This window comes from Oryzias latipes, chromosome 8, assembly GCF_053564925.1.
Source record: "Oryzias latipes strain Hd-rR chromosome 8, Olatipes_Hd-rR_3.1".
Classification (NCBI taxonomy): domain Eukaryota; kingdom Metazoa; phylum Chordata; class Actinopteri; order Beloniformes; family Adrianichthyidae; genus Oryzias; species Oryzias latipes.
The window spans coordinates 9,620,732-9,638,280 of NC_136244.1; the positions used below are offsets into that span (position 1 = coordinate 9,620,732).

At 42.2% G+C, this 17,549-nt stretch overlaps 1 long non-coding RNA gene across 1 annotated transcript; it reads left to right on the forward strand.

Moving 5' to 3' along the window:
• The first annotated feature begins 228 nt into the window (after positions 1 to 228).
• Positions 229 to 7,039, forward strand: LOC144994271 (uncharacterized). Its single transcript, XR_013657724.1, has 2 exons — positions 229 to 5,941; positions 6,192 to 7,039. It is a non-coding gene; the product is annotated as an uncharacterized LOC144994271 (long non-coding RNA).
• Positions 7,040 to 17,549: the final 10,510 nt, after the last annotated feature.

Below are 17,549 nucleotides of genomic sequence, written 5' to 3' on the forward strand. Positions count from 1 at the left end.
CAATGTGTAGCACAATATGAGTAACGCACGCATCGGGCACGGCAAATGCCGCCCCCTATGAAAGTGCCGCCCTGGGCGACCGCCCACATCGCCCATATCTAAAACCGCCACTGCCTGTCACACGCGGCTGCGTGGGTGAGAACGAAAGGGGGGGGTGGTGTGGGCTCTGGTTGCCAGGTGGAACAGGGCACGCGTAAGGGCACCGTAATAGCGGTGGATTACGGGACTTTTATTGAACGAGCTAGCTTCGATTAGCTACGTCAGATGAACTTGATCTCTAACTAATTAACTAAAATCAAAGCTAGCCCATAACAATGGCCAAGAGAAAAATTGATTCTGAAAACAGAGCCTTTCAAAACTGATGGGAAAATACGTATATGTTTACTGACATTACCGGTAAACCCGTGTGTCTCATTTGCGGCGTTAATGTGGCTGTATTTAAAGAATATAACTGTGAAGGAATTTGTTTTATTATTATCATTGCTTAAATGTATTTGGTTAAATGTATGTTTAAATGTTAACTTAGATTGACCTTTTTACCTCTTCTGAAAACAGTTGTGTGTTTGTTCATCTGCTTCTCATCCCAGCAAGGAAGAGAGGGGGGTTTACGACACACTGTCCTGAGCTGATAAGGGATACTGTTTGAAGTTAGAATCCACCAAATGGGTCATTATACAACACCCCCTAATGAACTTTTCCTCTTTGTTTTGAAACTGTTACCTCCTTCTTGTGTTCTTAATAAAAGCAGCACAGGGAGGAGCAGACCTTTGAGAAGAGAAACGTGGTGGACCTTTTCCAACACATTTGCTCCTCTCCCTCGTGCATGAGAAACTTGATTCTTGTTGTGGTTTGTTGTTTATAATTGTGTTTTTCTTTAATGTCTAGATGCATTTATCTGACATTCTTTGGTCCTTCGAGCCGGATGACAACATATCTGCGTCCTTGGGGGAGGACCATGCCGATTAAAGTCTGTGCACAGCCCGTGAGACCAGGTCTCCGGAGGAAAGTCCGTCGTAGTGAATTCTACGCCGGCCAATCGACTGGTCTGATCCCTGGGTCCGGATTGACGTTATTCGTTAACCAGTCAGACCACAACGACAAGGCAAGTAAAGCGCTTTTTCAGGGGTTCAAGTCCCCGAAGTGGCCCAGAATTCTGAGGGACAGGTTCAAGTCCTGTTGCCTGAAACACGTGTGGGTTTGGAGTCCCGGAAAAGTCCAGAATTCTGAATAAAGGTGTAGGTTCGAGTCCTGCAGCCTAAAACGCGTAAGAGGGTTCAAGTCCCTAAAAGGCCTAGAATAACAACAAAAATAAAATAAAAAAGTTTTTTTTTGGTGTGAATGTGTGTGCGTGTGTGAAAGGAGTGAACTTGTTCGAAGCAGTGAGCAGCTGGAAACCTTGCGGTGTTAACACAAGGCTGCTTGTTGGAGTAGAACAAGATTTCATCTCATTAGGCTTTAGGTGAAAAGAACTCAGAGTCTAAAACGGGTTTTGCTCCTGGGAGGACCCTAAACGTGTGACCGGATCAGACAATAGGTCTGACCTAGAAGCTTGTTGCACGGGAGTGAAATTCGGTCCTGAGAGAAATTCTCTGTTGGTTCTAATCACACTCTGTGACTAACGTAAATAAAATAAAAATTGGAAAAATTAAAAAATGGGGGAATTCAAATAAAAAAGTTGAATTGACATGAGATTAAAAATATATGGAAAGAGGTTCATCCAGGTTCAACTACATTCTTGGTAAAATGGGATAAAACTAGGATTTTAAGGGGAATGTACTGAATTAGTTCAAAGGTTACAAATTAAAAACAAAATAAAAAATACAAAAGAAACAAAAAAATAGTGAAGAATTAATTTGTGCAAAACTGTGCTTAAATGAAGCAACGAAAAATAAAGAATGGCATTCAGAAAAGTAAAACTAGAGAAGCATGTCTGATTCCTAAAAAAGAAGAGGATAAATCAGTTGTGAGACTCAGACCCCTGCAACAGCAGGCTGCAGCGGGCTGCAGACCGAGCAGGGGCGGGATGAAAGGGGGAGAGAGCAGAAACCAGCTGATTTCTCACCTCCTCCCTACCAGGGGACAAATGCTCCTCTGTTGACGGGTTTTTACCCACCAGTGACTGATTTAAATAAACCAGAAAAAGGAAAAGTAATGTTAGGAGGCAAAGGGAAAAACTTGTTTGGAGTAATACTTTGGGGGTTGGTTTGGAAGAAGCTGGAGAGTCATCTAAAGTTGCAGAGACATTTCCAATCATTGAAGTGCCCAATCCCAGAGCTGGAGAAGATGGCCAGAGGCCTACACTTCTTGTGTTTAGGACCTGGACATTAGAGGATGTTAGGAAGGCAGTGAGGGGAGTTATCTCTCACGGGTAAATGATGGAAGTTCAGAGAGCTTATCATCTGAATGGCATTGAATGTCAGCAAGCATGTATGACTGCTATGAAAGCAGACTGCGCAAAAGTAAAGGGAAAAAGGAATCCTATGAATGATGACGATCCACCCAGACCTCTTCCGCATAACATTCTAAGAGTTGATTCAAAGTCTTACACTTTTAGGACAAAGAATTAGAGAAGCCTTTCCAATGAGAACTGATTAGGGAAAGATTGGTCAAAATAACCAAAAAGATGGAGAGTTAGTGTATGATTTTAGAGTCAAATTTGAAGAAGTTTTAAAGCTAATAGTGGACTCAGGGATAATGATAATGATGATGGTCCCTATAGACAGCAGCTGAAACAAGTTTTACTGCAAGCTATGAGACCAGAGATTGCAGACTAGATAAGGACACTTTACATAGATCTGCCTACAGGAGCACTACAACAGTTTGTGAATTTTGCTGTTCATGCAGAAAAGGTGATGGTGAATAGAAAGAAATTTAGGAATCAAAGTGTAGATACATTTTGGCAGGAGGAAAGTAGTGATGTGTTTTTTGGAAGGAATGTGAAGAGAGGAAGAAATCGTGGTCATGGAAAAGGAAGTTTTAGAGGAAGGTTTAGAGGAAGTAGCAACAGAGGGTCAGAGCAGGTTGATGATGGATGTTGGATTTGTAGACAGGTCCTGAAAGGAAGAAATCAGATTGATTAGATGGTAGAAGTAATGACAAGATAAAAGATGAATCTGAACTAGAAATTCAACCAATTAGTGATGAATTTTTAGATCTCACTGAAAGAGAAATAGTTTTTGTTGATGGGTCAGCAAAGAAAGATGAAACAGGCAGAAACAAAGTGGGTTTTGCTGTTGTAACTCAAGATAAGGTTCTGAAGGCAGGACCCCTGTGTGGAAATTCCTCAGCACAATCAGCAGAGTTGACAGCCTTAACTGAAGCATGCAAACTGTTTAAAGATAAACCAGTTACAATCTACACTGATAGCCAATATGCGTTTGCTACAGTGCATTTTGTTTTGTCAACAGTGGAAGAACAGAGAGTTTTAAAACGTCAACAGGAAAACCAGTAACGCATGTAGATTAACTGAAAGAATTATTAACTGCTGTAATGTTACCATCTAAAGTGGCAATATGTAAATGTGAGGGACACACACGAAGAACAGATCATAATTCTTAAGGAAATGCCTTTGCAGATGCAACAGCAAAGCAACCTGCAACAAAAGATGTAGGAATGTGCACTAATGAGGATTTGACTCCAGATGCAACCGCTGATTTTTTTTATTTTTTTTTTAAAAAGAAATGCCACCCAGTGCACCAAAACAATAAAAAAATTTTGGTTGAAAAAGGAGCAAAGTTAGAACAAGGTCTTTATGTCAGCACAGAAGGAAAACCTATTTTACCAAAATCCATGTACAAATGGGCAGCAATTTTGAGTCATGGGCCTTGCCATGTCTCAACAGGGGGGATGATGAACTTATTAGAGAAATATTATACAACTTATGGATTTATTCTCTATTCAAAAAATTTGTAAACAATGTGTTACATGTATGCGTCATAATCCCCAAGGCAATGTTAGACCTAAGAAAGGAAAGTTTCCTGAACCACCTTTTCCTTTCCATACAATCCATATGGATTTTATTGAATTGAATAAAAGCAAGGGATTGAAATATTGTTTAGTGATTATTAATGCATTTTCCAAATGTGTTGAAAATTTTCCATGTGTTACACAAGATGCTATTACAGTAGCTAAAGCTATTTGTAAAAGAATAATCCCAACTTTTGGCATACCACAAGTGATAAGGAGTGATAATGGTACACATTTTGTAAATCAAGTGATAGACAAAATGGCTCAACATCTTTGTATTGATTTAAAGAGACATTGTAGTTATCACCCACAGAGTGCAGGATTAGTTTAGAGAACTAATGGCACTATCAAATCAAAGTTAAAGAAATGCATGGAAGAGACAAACAGACAGTAGCCTGACTGCATAGACTTAGTTCAGCTAAGTATGCGTATCACACGCACAGCAGGTCAACCTTTAACGCCTTTTGAAATGTTGTATGGACGTTCTTATAGGTTACCAGACCCTGATTCTACACAGCAACATTCTCCAGATGATGATGCAAATTTAGTGGATTATTTGAGAAAAATGTTTACCACTAAAGATGTGCAAAGGACAAATCAAGTGCCAGATTCCTTTTTATCTCCACAGGACACTTCACCAGTGCAGGTTGGTGACTGGGTGTTTGTGAAGGCCATAAAAAGGAAGTGTTGGTCCAGCCCACGGTGGGAAGGGCCATTCCAAGTCCTGCTGACTACACCAACAGCTGTAAAGATTGCTGAAAGGACGTTTTGGATCCACCTGTCACACTGCAAGAAAAAGCATTTGGGTGAGGCTAATTCCAACTGCTAGGTGGGGAAGTCTGACTACAAAGGGAGGCAGCTGTATAGAAGCTGCTTGTCTCAACGTCAGCGAAGCAGGGGAATCCACCTAGTCTTAGGGAAGAAAGCACACCAGATCTCTTTTGCACTACACGGATCCTACACTGTTAGAGGACTTGAGGAGGTGATGTGCTAGTAACCTCTCCCTCCCGAAGATAGGTACATATCCACCATGGCGTGTCCAACTGGGCTAAGAGACAGTTTATTTTGTTTACTGTTCCTGCTACTCTCAGCAGGAGCCACCACATGGATTTGGTTCTTTTGTAATCATTATCCACCTGCAAGAAGAACCACCAACGAGGAAAGACTAAATGTTTCTCGACGATGGCTGAGTATTGATGAACATGATGTTTTGAATAGTCCAAAAATGAACATAACTCACCTGTATATGACAAATTCTTGGTATAGGTATGTTATGTTACTGGCTAAAGAAAGGAATAGATCTGATTGCTATGTTTGTTCTGTAATTCCAGCTTCATCCCTACATCCTAATTTGCAGGCAAAGCAATTTTCTGAGTGGAAAAGCGACTGTGTTATTGAATATAGTACTAGAGGGTATATTAGTACTGGAGCCGTCACCACTTCAAATGGTACTCTTGTAAGACGGAGTTGCAAGAGTTTGTATCAGTTTAAAAAACTGAAATTGACAAAATCATTAGCTCCATATGCTAGTGTGGAACCAGGAACTGTGTTTCCACATTGCGTAACTAACAATGGCACAGAGTTTTTAGGAACTTTGCCGACAAAGATGTGTCATGAACTTCTTGTTCCCTTCACAGTCCAGATAATCAATGACAGAGTTTCCCATGGTTATGCAGTTCCCTGCCCTGGAGGACGTTGTGTTGGATCTAATCCAGATTTGATGCCAGGTAACAATGGTACTTATGTGGTTGATCAAATGTTTTGGTTATGTGGGCAGGCCCTCTACCTCAGTCTGCCTAGAGACTGGAGTGGGATTTGTGCTCCCGTAAAGGTCACAGATCACACTTTCATAGTTTCTGCAGTCCATGAGCCTCACCTCCGCCACAGACGTAACCTTATTGATGTCAAGCCACATGATTCCATTTGGGGATCAGATGTACCTGAAGACCATAAACTCTGGAATACGGGGCAAAAGGTAACTATGGCATTGTTTCCCTGGGTAGGAACTGCTAAAAACGCTCTCAGAATTGAGACCATTGATTATCGATTAGGTTTATTTTTGAACGCTACAATTAAAGCATTTAAAGGCTATAGTGAAGAAATGTCAAGCATGAGACTTATGGTTCTACAGAACAGATTGGTTTTGGACTTATTGGTTGCTCAGGAGGGAGGTGTTTGTAAAATGTTAAATGATACCTGTTGTACATTTATTCCTGACAACACAGATGAAGGTCACAGCGTCACTGAAGCATTACATCAACTTGAAAAGGTTCAGCAGGCATTGCAGGATGACAGGAAACCCCAATCTTGGGATTTCTTCTCCTGGTTTGCTTTTGGTTCCTGGTGGCAACTTTTGTTAAAAATAGTGACACCTATTCTTATGGTACTGATCATATGTTGTGTGTTCACTATGTGCATTTTTCCTTGTATTCAATCTATGATTTCCAGAGCAGTGAATGGTGGAGTACAGAGTGTTCTTCTGAGTCAAGAATACAACTTGTTATTAAAGGGAGAACAAGATGACTGTAATGATTTTGAAATTGAAATTACTTGGAAAAAAAAAAAAGAACTTCTCATCTGAGTGTAAATTGAAAGTGTTATGAAAATGAAGATGTCACAGAAAACTGAAAAGAGATGTGATATTGGATGTGAGATTTTGACATTTATCAATGATAAAAAGGAGGGAGTATGTGAAGGAATTTGTTTTATTATTATCATTGCTTAAATGTATTTGGTTAAATGTATGTTTAAATGTTAACTTAGATTGACCTTTTTACCTCTTCTGAAAACAGTTGTGTGTTTGTTCATCTGCTTCTCATCCCAGCAAGGAAGAGAGGGGGGTTTACGACACACTGTCCTGAGCTGATAAGGGATACTGTTTGAAGTTAGAATCCACCAAATGGGTCATTATACAACACCCCCTAATGAACTTTTCCTCTTTGTTTTGAAACTGTTACCTCCTTCTTGTGTTCTTAATAAAAGCAGCACAGGGAGGGGCAGACCTTTGAGAAGAGAAACGTGGTGGACCTTTTCCAACACATTTGCTCCTCTCCCTCGTGCATGAGAAACTTGATTCTTGTTGTGGTTTGTTGTTTATAATTGTGTTTTTCTTTAATGTCTAGATGCATTTATCTGACAATAACCTAAGAAGGCAATATGAGACAAAACATCAGGATCAGTTAAAACACCTGGATGCAGAGCAGAAGCTACAGAAGGTAGAGGAGTTGAAGAGGAATCTGAAATCACAGCAGACGTTTTTCACCAAAGCAAAATCCCAGTGAGGCTGATGTGAAGGCAAGTTTTATTGTGGCGGAGGAAATTGCCAAATCAGCCCGGCCATTTACTGAGGGAGAGTTTCTGAAGAGCTGCATGATGAAAGTGTGCGACGTCATGTGTCCCGATAAAAAGCAGGCGTTCGCAAATGTAAGCCTTGGCAGAAATAAGGTTGCTGATCAGGTTTGTGAGATGGCCACTGATTTGAAAACACAGCTGAGTGAAAGAGGGAAAAACTTTGTTGCATACTCCCTTGCTCTGGATGAAAGTACTGACGCGACTGACACTGCACAGCTGGCCATCTTCATCCGTGGAGTGGACTCCAATTTGTGCGTTACAGAGGAAATATTGGACATTAAACAATGCACGGGACAACAAAAGGAAAAGACATATTTGAAAACGTATGTCAAAGTGTAACCGACATGAAACTGCCTTGGGGCAAACTGGTCGGGCTTACAACAGATGGGGCGCCGTCGATGTGCGGTGAAAAAAGATAAAAGATGCGGGAGGAGAATTGTCCTGGTGAATTGACAGCATATCATTGCATCATACACCAAGAAGCACTGTGCGATAAAGTCCTAAAAATGGATCATGTGATGGACACTGCGACGCAAACTGTAAACTTCATCAGAGCCCAAGGTTTGAATCACCGTCAATTTCAGTCGTTTCTGCGTGAAATAGATTCCGAGTTTGGCGACATGCCTCATCACACGGGGGTGCGGTGGCTAAGTCGGGGGAAAGTTCTCAATTGACTTTTTGAGCTGTGCGAGGAAATCTGTCAGTTCATGGACAGTAAAGGAAAAGACTCCACAGTTCTGTGGGACGAAAAGTGGAAATGTGAGTTGGTGTTTCTGGCTGATATAACTTCTCATCTCAGCGCCTTAAACCTTCAGCTGCAGGGACGGGAGCGCATGATCACTGACATGTATGACGCAGTTAAGGCATTTCAAGTGAAGCTGCGCTTATGGGAGACACAAATGCAGCAACTTTCCCTGTTGCCAAGTAATCTTGAAGCAGCTTAGCGCTAGTACGGTGTTCCCAAATGACCACTTTGCTGATAAATTGAGCGAACTTCGCACTGAGTTCGTCCGGCGCTTTGGCGACTTTGACGCACAGAAAAGTAATTTCGATTTGCTTCGGAACCCGTTCACTGTCGACGTGGAAACTGCACCTGTAGAGATGCAGATGGAGCTGATAGAGCTGCAGTGTAACGCGACGTTAAAGGCAAAGTACGACACTGTGAGGCCCGCACAGTTCATTCACTTCATTCCTGAGGCAATGACCGAGCTCCGTCAACATGTAGCTCGAACTCGAAAAATATATGTGTGAGCAGCTGTTCTCTGTGATGAAAATGAACAAAACGTCACACAGGAGTCGTCTCACCGATGAACACCTGAAGTCCATCCTGAGAATCTCCACAGCACAGAACCTAAGCCCAAACATAAATGAACTTGTTGCCAAGAAAAGATGCCAAGCATCAAACTCTAACAAACTGCCATAAGTGTAAAAAAATGGAATGTTTTGATTTGTTAAGATTTTAACTTTTACTTAAAAGAACCATTTTTATTTTCAGATTTCTCTCCAGCATGTTCAAATGTTCAGTTTTAATGACAGGAGAGAGGCTATTTGAATGGAGAGCAAGATATTTTAAGTTTAATTATTTTTGGAATGATAGGCCTCTATTGTATACTCTCTGTTTGGATTCACATTCACGTTCAAAAAAAGTTTTGTTTTAGTTGGTTCAATATATGTCTATCCTGTTCGGCCCACAACCTATGTGTGTTTTGATTTTTTGGCCCCCTGTGCATTTGAGTTTGACACCCCTGTTTTAAATACATTTTATTTAAATGTGTATGTATTTAAACTGTTGTTGTTTTAAATGTTTATTGTGTTTCTTATACTGTATACATGTTGTGCGGCGACCTTGAGTGCTCAGAAAGGTGCCTTATAAATAAAATGTATTACTATTATTATTATTATTATCATTATTATTAAACTCAAAGACAATGTTTCAATTTCAATGAGTCCTTTATCATACCTAATAAATAAAACGTTATGTAAGGAGTTAGCCAAGATTTAAAAAAAATCTGACTTTTTATTGCACCTTAGACATGTAGGGCCCTTGGTAGGGGGGGGGGGGGTGCCTGAACATCACTGCCAGCAAGCAGCAGATGTCCTCTTAGCGCCCTACCCGCCAATTTTAACCGCACTTTAGAAATTTAGGGCCCTTTGGTTGGGAGGGTGATAGGACATCACTGTGAGTAATCAGGACATGTCCCCTCAGTGCCCTACCCGCCAATTTTAACTGCACCCCCTTAGTACACACACCCTTTACTCCTCCAAATATACATTAAAACATAAACACACACACACATGCACACACACACCCTCACAAGCACACACGCACACGTATTTTGCAAGGAAGGCGGGACCTTGGACCATCTGTCTCCTACCCCATCCCTGATGGGGGGTACTGGACCCTTGGCAACGGCGGCCGTGTCCCCTGGGTGCCGGTTTCCTGGGCCCGGCGGTGCTCTCTCCACGAAGGGAGAGGGATCCCTGAGCTTTCTGGCAAGGCCAGAAGCCGGGGATCACATCACACCTGCGCCGGGGGGTGTCCGTGTCTCTGTGGGTGGGTTCTGGCCCTTTCCCTGAGTGCTGGGCCTCGCCAAATTTCCAACTGTGGCCGAGCCTGGTCGGGCCATGTTTACAACACCCCTCGTGGGCCCCCCTTTACCCTGGGGTGCCCTCCTCCTGGGTGGGGACGGCTGGCCCCTGCCTCGCTCCGTTCTGGACCAACCGTGGGCCGGGTGTGTGGCTGCCTGAAGCGGGGAGCGGGTATCCCTTGGGGGGTCCTGGCCCGTACCTGGAGTTGGGCCGGGGGGATGCCCAAAACTCCTGGGTGGTGATGGGATGCTCGTCTGGGGCTCTGGGCTTTCCCTCTCGGGTGGGGCCCTGCGTTGGGCTCTCCCGGCGCGGTGGGGGGGCTGCTCTCCGGGTTGGGCTGGGGCGGCGCTCTCTTTCCCCCGATGCCTCTCTGCTCTCCGGTTCTGAGGCCTCGCAGCGGCCCTGCTGGACCTGGCCTGGGTGGTGGATGTGAGGGCGTTTTTTCTCTGCCGGCTGCCTTGTGGCGTTTGGGGGTTCTGGCTGCTGCAGCTGCTGCGGCTGTGGTCTTGGTGTGGGGATGGCTGGGCACTCTCCCTCTTTCTTTTCACATTCCACCATCCATTTTAGAAGAACATAAACACTCAATTGAGCACAGGTGTTAGCTCACCTTTGCACTAATAGTTTGCGTGAATGAATGAATTAATGTATTTCACACTAGTTGGTTTGAAGGCATAAGTATGCATGTGTGAAAACTATCTGTTTTGTGTACATGTTGACATGTGGACATTTTTGCAGCTAGCAGGTGTGTTTATAACATTTGTGTGTGAACAGGCCCCGCCCTTTGAGATTTGTAATACATCTGAACCTTACCGTAATGATAAACATCCAGCAACTTGTTGCTTTATGCTGCTTCATGGTTTTACCCCCCCCCCCCCCCTCCTATTATCACCCTCCTATCCTTCCCTCTCTCTAACATCCCTCTCTCTTCTTCCCTCCTTTCCTTTTCCATCCGGTCCAACACAAAAGATTTTTAAATATAATTGAAACGGATAAAGTTTGGCCTGTGGTCTGTCTGAAGATTTATAACCCCTGTTGTAAAATATGTCCAACACAAGAGGCCTTCAGGTTTCATCTGTCTGCCCAGCTGTTGGACAGGACAAGTTAAAAAAAAGAAAATCTGACTTTACAAATAGCTTCCCATATCATTCTTCCTGCCTATGCCACAAATCAAATGTGACTTTGGAAAAACCACTGAACCGGGCTTTAAATATTGCTGCTCCAGGGAATTGTGGGAAGGTATTATCCTTTCAAGGATAACAAAGATGTATCTTACGCAAAATGAGACTATAAAGACTTCACCTGTTTCTCCTATCTACTGCTAAACTATTTCTTATCGGTACTGCCATTAATATACCTCTGAGTCATTTTACCTATGGCTTCAACTCTATCAGCATTTTCCCCAATAGATCTTTCCTATGACCAGATAAGCAACATGGATGCTACACACAAAACATCCCTCTCACCCTTCCGCGGGTCGTTTCTCACCCAAGCTCGGGTCCTCTACCAGAGGCCTGGGAGCTTGACGCTCCTGCATAGTATCTTAGCTGTTCTTAGCACTGTGTTTTTCTGGATGGAGATGCCTGAGGTCTTTCCAGGGATCTGCTGGCCACCCCTCCAGCTTGGGGGTTACTGCCCCGAGTGCTCCTATTACCACTGGCACCACTGTCACATTTACCTTACATGCTTTCTCCAGTTCTTCTCTGAATCCCTGGAATTTTTCCATTTCCCACTTCTCTGAAACCCACAGCATCAACTCCTTCACTAAGTCATTGCCAACTGGCTTTAGGCTCTGCTGTTGCCAGGCAGCAAAGACCCCTATGGAGAAAAGCATCATGGGACATGAAGTTTGCAGTCACCAAAGCAGCCAATGTTGGCCATTTATCTATGTTTCAGTTTTTTCTCTTCTTCCCTCTTCACATAATGTTAAAAAAACAAATAATAAAAAGCTGTAGGATGGAGAGGCAGAGTGTAGGGTTTCTGCTCTTTGAAATCGAACACGCCTCTGGCCAGTCTAGGGGGTGGAAAGGAAAGAAAGATGAAGGAAGGAGGGAAGAAAAGAAAAATAAAGACAAGAGAAAGCAAGGAAGAAGGGGTAAAGTTAGTGAAGAGATTAAAATAAGGATTAGGAAGAATAATCGAAAGACGAATGGCAAATAAATAAAGCATCTGGGCATTTGTGAAGATGTTTTGACGTATGTGTGTTTGTTTCTGTTCCCTCCTACATGTTTGTTTTTTAAATGGAAATGACTTCAGGGTAGAAGGCGGACATATGGGGATGTGGCACATGTGTAGCAAGATGTTAAAGTGTCAGTACTGTGATTTATGAAATGCTTGCAAACAGAGCATGTGGAATTGATCAGGCTTTGCTATCTCAATGCACATTTTTTACATGTTACATGTTACGTGTTTCTACCAAAATTGGGAGTTGAAGGAATTGCGAATATGCTAACATGGCTAACTTGTGCAGATGTCGGACTGTTTGTTTTTACATATCAACAAAGTTGGGAGTTAGCAAAGTCACAGTAATGTATGTTTTAGTGGTATAGGATTTCTTATGTGTTGCAAACAAGGTTGGGATTTATAAGTGAATACGCTAATACACTAACGTGACAAACATAGTTAATGTTTGGCATGTTAACAAAAAGTTCTAGAGTTACTGAGAACACAGTTAATAAATTCTGATTGCCTGACAAACTTATTTCTAAATCTTTTTGTCTCACTTAATCCACCTTGTGGTATGTTGACAGAGTTAGAAAATAGACCAATTATTGACAGTCCGCCTTATAATCCGGTGTGCCCTATAGTGAGGAAAATATGATATGTTTAACGGCCTTAAATGTTAATTCACCTTCTTTGGTGTGTAAATTGCTGAAAAATGTGTAGAGAGACTGATTAATACAAAGTTGAAGTCACATGTCCGATGATTTGAAATATGTCCGCCTAATGGAAATGTCTGCAGAGTTGCATCAGAGGCCGACAGATAAAATGGAGAGGGCAAGAAAGAGAGGCAGGGTGACATAAAATCCAATAAGCTCTTCAGTCATACTCACTTCTTGAACGTTTTTAAGATGCACTGAAGGAAATAGATAGGATATCCTTTTGTGAGGATCCCGTTGCAGACACAAACGCAGGATGCAGGGATGCATAAATGCATAAACAAAGTCTTTAATTCAGCACTGAACTGAATGAAAACCAAGGCCAGATTTCTCGTGTCACTCGAGAGGCAACACAAAACAATCTCTCAATGAGTGGAGGAAACACACAGACCATATACACACAGGTGGACTGATGACATGAGTGAACACAGGTGTAGCCATTAAGATGCCAGGTGGGAGAGAAAATTAACTGCAAGATAAAAACCCAGGAGACAATGAGCTGGAAACAACAAAATGAAACCTAATTACACACCTCACCCTAAATACCCCACACCTTTGGCTTTTCTGTAGTCCTTGCTGTATTGTAACTTCTATCCTTTCAACATTTGGGATTTCCCAAAGAGAAAAATATGATATTCATCTAAGAATGTAGTTCCTACCCATGAAATGGGAACAGTATCTATGTCTAAATACCAGTCGTATGAGGATCAAGGTTGTGTTTGCATCTGCAGTCCAATCATTGCTGTCAGGCAACTCATTAAAAGTTGCGCTTTCAGAGCAGATCTTTGTGTCTTAAATAGCATAATAGGTCAGTTAAAATACTTTTTAGCTCCCGGATATTTTAAGAAACACCTACTTGTAGACAACTTAATTAGATTTCCCTATATACAAATCTTTTTGTTTTTTGAGTTTGTGACACTAGAAATCCATTGTTTCCTTGGTGAAGACGTATGGTAATAACTCTGCCTTAAAACTAGCAAACCAGGCATAAAGTCACAATATAAAAAATGTGAGACCAGGAAAAAAGAGGACAACAGTGAATGTCAGGGTCACAAAGAGTAAATACAGTCAGGACCATAAATATTTGGACAGAGACACATTCTTTCTAATTTTGTTTCTGTGCATTACAACAGTGAATTTTAAATAAAACAACTCAGATACCATTAAAGTGCAGACTTTCAGCTTTGAACAAAAAGATTGCATAAAAATGTGAAAAACTACAGCATTTTTAAACACAATCCCTTCATTTCATGGGCTCGTAAGTAATTGGACAACTGAAATAACTGAAAACTAAATGTTCATTAGTAATATTTGGTTGAAAACCCTTTGTTGGCAATGACAACCTGAAGTCTTGAACTCATGGAAGCAAAAAACTTTGCTTTAGACCAGAAATGTTTATTTTAAAAAAAAATTCCTTAAAGAGTTCAAAAAATTTATGCCTGTGAGGATATGAAGCTGTTCATTTAGTCAGCAATGTATGTTTAGGTCGAGCGAGCGTTAGCAATTACCGTCCTATTGGAACTTCCATTCTATGTTAGCATCAAGCGGACGTAGGCCTTCCTGCTGTTTTACATTATAGATCACCGGAAAAGGAAAGGCATAAAATGTTAATCTCTACTTTTATTGATTGATTGATGATTTATTTAGCACGGATTGATTCAGACCAATTAATCGATTTTATCAACCCAGCCCTGAACTAATGGTTACAACCAAGGTATCCAGAAGAGCGTCTCTGAACGCACAACACAACCAACATTGAGGCAGATGGGCTACAGCAGCAGAAGACCACACCGGGTGCCATTCCTGTCTGTTAAGAACAGGAGACTGAGGCCACAATTCTCACCGATTTACCAAATTTGAACAATAGAAGATATTAAAGACATTGCTTGGTCCGATGAGCCTGCGTTTCTGCTGCAACATTTGGATGGTGGAGTCAAAATTTGTTATCAACAACATTAAAGCATGAATCCATCCTGTATCACCCTGCGACAGACTGCCGACCTGTTCAGGGTGTCCCCTGCCTTCGCCCATAAGTTGCCGGGATAGGGTCCGACAGCCCCATGACCCCGAAAGGGAACAAACAGAAGAAAATGAATGAATGAATCCATCCTGTATCAACAGTTCAGGCTAGTGGTGATGATGTAATGGTGTGAGGAATATTTTCTTGGGAAACTTTGGGCCCCTTACTACCAATTGAGCATGAGAACAACAGCACAGCCTACCTAGTACTGTTGCTGACCATGTCCATCCCTTTATGACCAAAGTGTACCATCTTCTCATGGCTACTTTCAGCAGGATAACATGCCATGTCATGTATGCGGAATCATCTCAGACAGGTTTCTTGAACATGACAATGAGTTCACTGTACTCAAATTGCCTCCACAGTCACCTGATCTTAACCAAATAAAGAACAAACACTGGCGCCATCCTTTATCCACCAGAGGCAATGTAGGGTTCAGTGTCTTGCCCAAAGACATTTCGACACATGGGCAGGCAAGGCGGGACTTTGCTGACTTTGAGGAAGATCAGCTGATAATAAGTACCGTAATTTCCGGACTACAAGCCGCTACTTTTTTCCTGTGCTTACAGCCCTGCGGCTTATTCAGTGACGCGTCTAATTTATGGATTTAATTAGCGGCCGCCATGTACGTACTTTCGAACTCAGTGAATAGTTTGAATTCTTTATCTAACACCAAGCACAAGGCATTTATATTCAACACACCTCTAAGCAGCCAAACAGCATGGACTTGACTTCAGGTCTTAGACACTTCAGTCATGGTTCAACAAAATGAAACACGCATGCCCGGCCGCATCCCAGAATCCTTTGGTGCCATTAGACCCAACGTGCACCAGATCGCCGTTACAATATGATGAAGCTTTCAAGTTAAAAGCAATCGTTAAAAGCAGCGTAAAAAAGTCCACCGTCACCAACGGGTTTGGAAAAGCCGGTCAGCTGCGTGACGGAGAGAACAGCGCATGGAGTGAATTTACACTCCATTTACGGTTTCTAAGGAAACCGTAAAAGCGGAATTTTGCTTTGAAAAGCTCACAGCCTCCGTGTGAGCTGGAGACATCTTCTCCTGCTGATTGAGCTGCGGGGCCGATGGCAGTCTGAAGGCTCCCACACGTAACAACGCACCCGCCCCTCATACACAAAACGTACAGTATTAAGTCCGATTGCTTTGCACAGAAACGATTTGCTCCGTCCACCGGCGCAACGGGGACGAAGTGCTCCTCCTTGAAGCCGCCCTGGCCAGAGGTGTCGGAGTAGATAGGAAGGGGAGACAAGGAGCGCGCGGGGCGGGAGCGGAGCGCGAGGCGTCCGCGGAGTGCAGAGGCTTCTGAATTCTGCCGCACGCGCCGCACTGAGGCGCGCGTATCACGCTGAGGCGCGGGCTTTTCAGTCGCCGCTGCTGTATTTTACCGGTGTGTTTTTTAACCAGCCCTGTTACTCCCATAACGCTGCCGCGACACAAGCGGAAGGAGAGCTGTACCCGTTCACCCCTCCATGCACTGCTGATATTTGCTCATTCTTAAACACGTACAACAGAATGGCGAGCCGGGCATTGGCCCCGCCTTTAGCCCCTAAGACTCATGGGAAATGTGGAATCGCGGATGTAAATTTCCTCATCATAACTGAGGGATGTAATGTTGATTATATGGTTACTGTTTGTAATTTTATGTATGATACCTAGATTGTCAATAAGTAAAAAAAAAAATGAAATAAAAACACCATAACTGAGGAACTTGTGAACAGAATAAAGGTCCATGCTGTTTGACAAATGTCGATACACTCAAATACATGAGCCAGAGGCAAAGCTGGCACCACCCACAATGTGCTAATGAATTCCACTCACTCTGGGATGCTGGCCGTGATCTGTCAGGATGACAATATCGCCTAACACGTGCGCGGCTTGTACTCTGACGCGGCTTGTGTATGTATAAAACTAATTAAACACGTGAAATGGGTGGGTGCGGCTTGTGATCGGGTGCACTTTGTAGTCCGGAATTTACGGTAGTTGATCTTCATCCAAAGCAATTTTTGAACTTTGCATATTGTCTTTCATTTTTGTACTCCCGTGTTTAATGTTCATGTTTTATTTTTTTAATTCAAAATAAATCAAAATGAAAAAACAAGTTGTTGCATTTTATTCTGAAGTTTTTTTTTTGGTTTATCCTACTGGATTTAATTTAAAAAACAAACTTGTTATCATGCTTTTCTACCAGTGCAACAGTACTCATTCACAAAAAATTTTAAAAAACAAACAAAACAAAAACATTTAATCGCTGTGTCAGATGTATGAATCAGGTTGAAACTCCCACTATTAGTAGTTTAATTTTCATATTTCGTTTCTGCTAAAGCTGTGCAAAAATCCCTCAACACTTTTTGCACAAGTTGGAAGAAAATCTTCACACTGGAACAGATTCTGACAGTGGTCAAACATTGATCCAAGGTAAATACAACCAGACGACATTCTGTAAGCATTGTTGGATAAAGATGGGCAAAGTGAAGCACTCTGGAGTGACATCACACAATACCTACTTCAGTGGGGAATTTTGATCATTCAACTTTCCTAAAACAGCTGCTGTTTTCATTCCAAAAATCAGGTTGTCCCTCATCTGCTGAGAGATAAAGAAGCATCCTGACTTACAGTTCTCTGGTTGAAAAAAAACAGATCATGCCCAAAAGAAGTAGAAAAAAATCTGGTGTACTCAGAAAAAATGTTTGTTTTTTTTTACAAATAGAATTGGATGGCAGTTACCCTC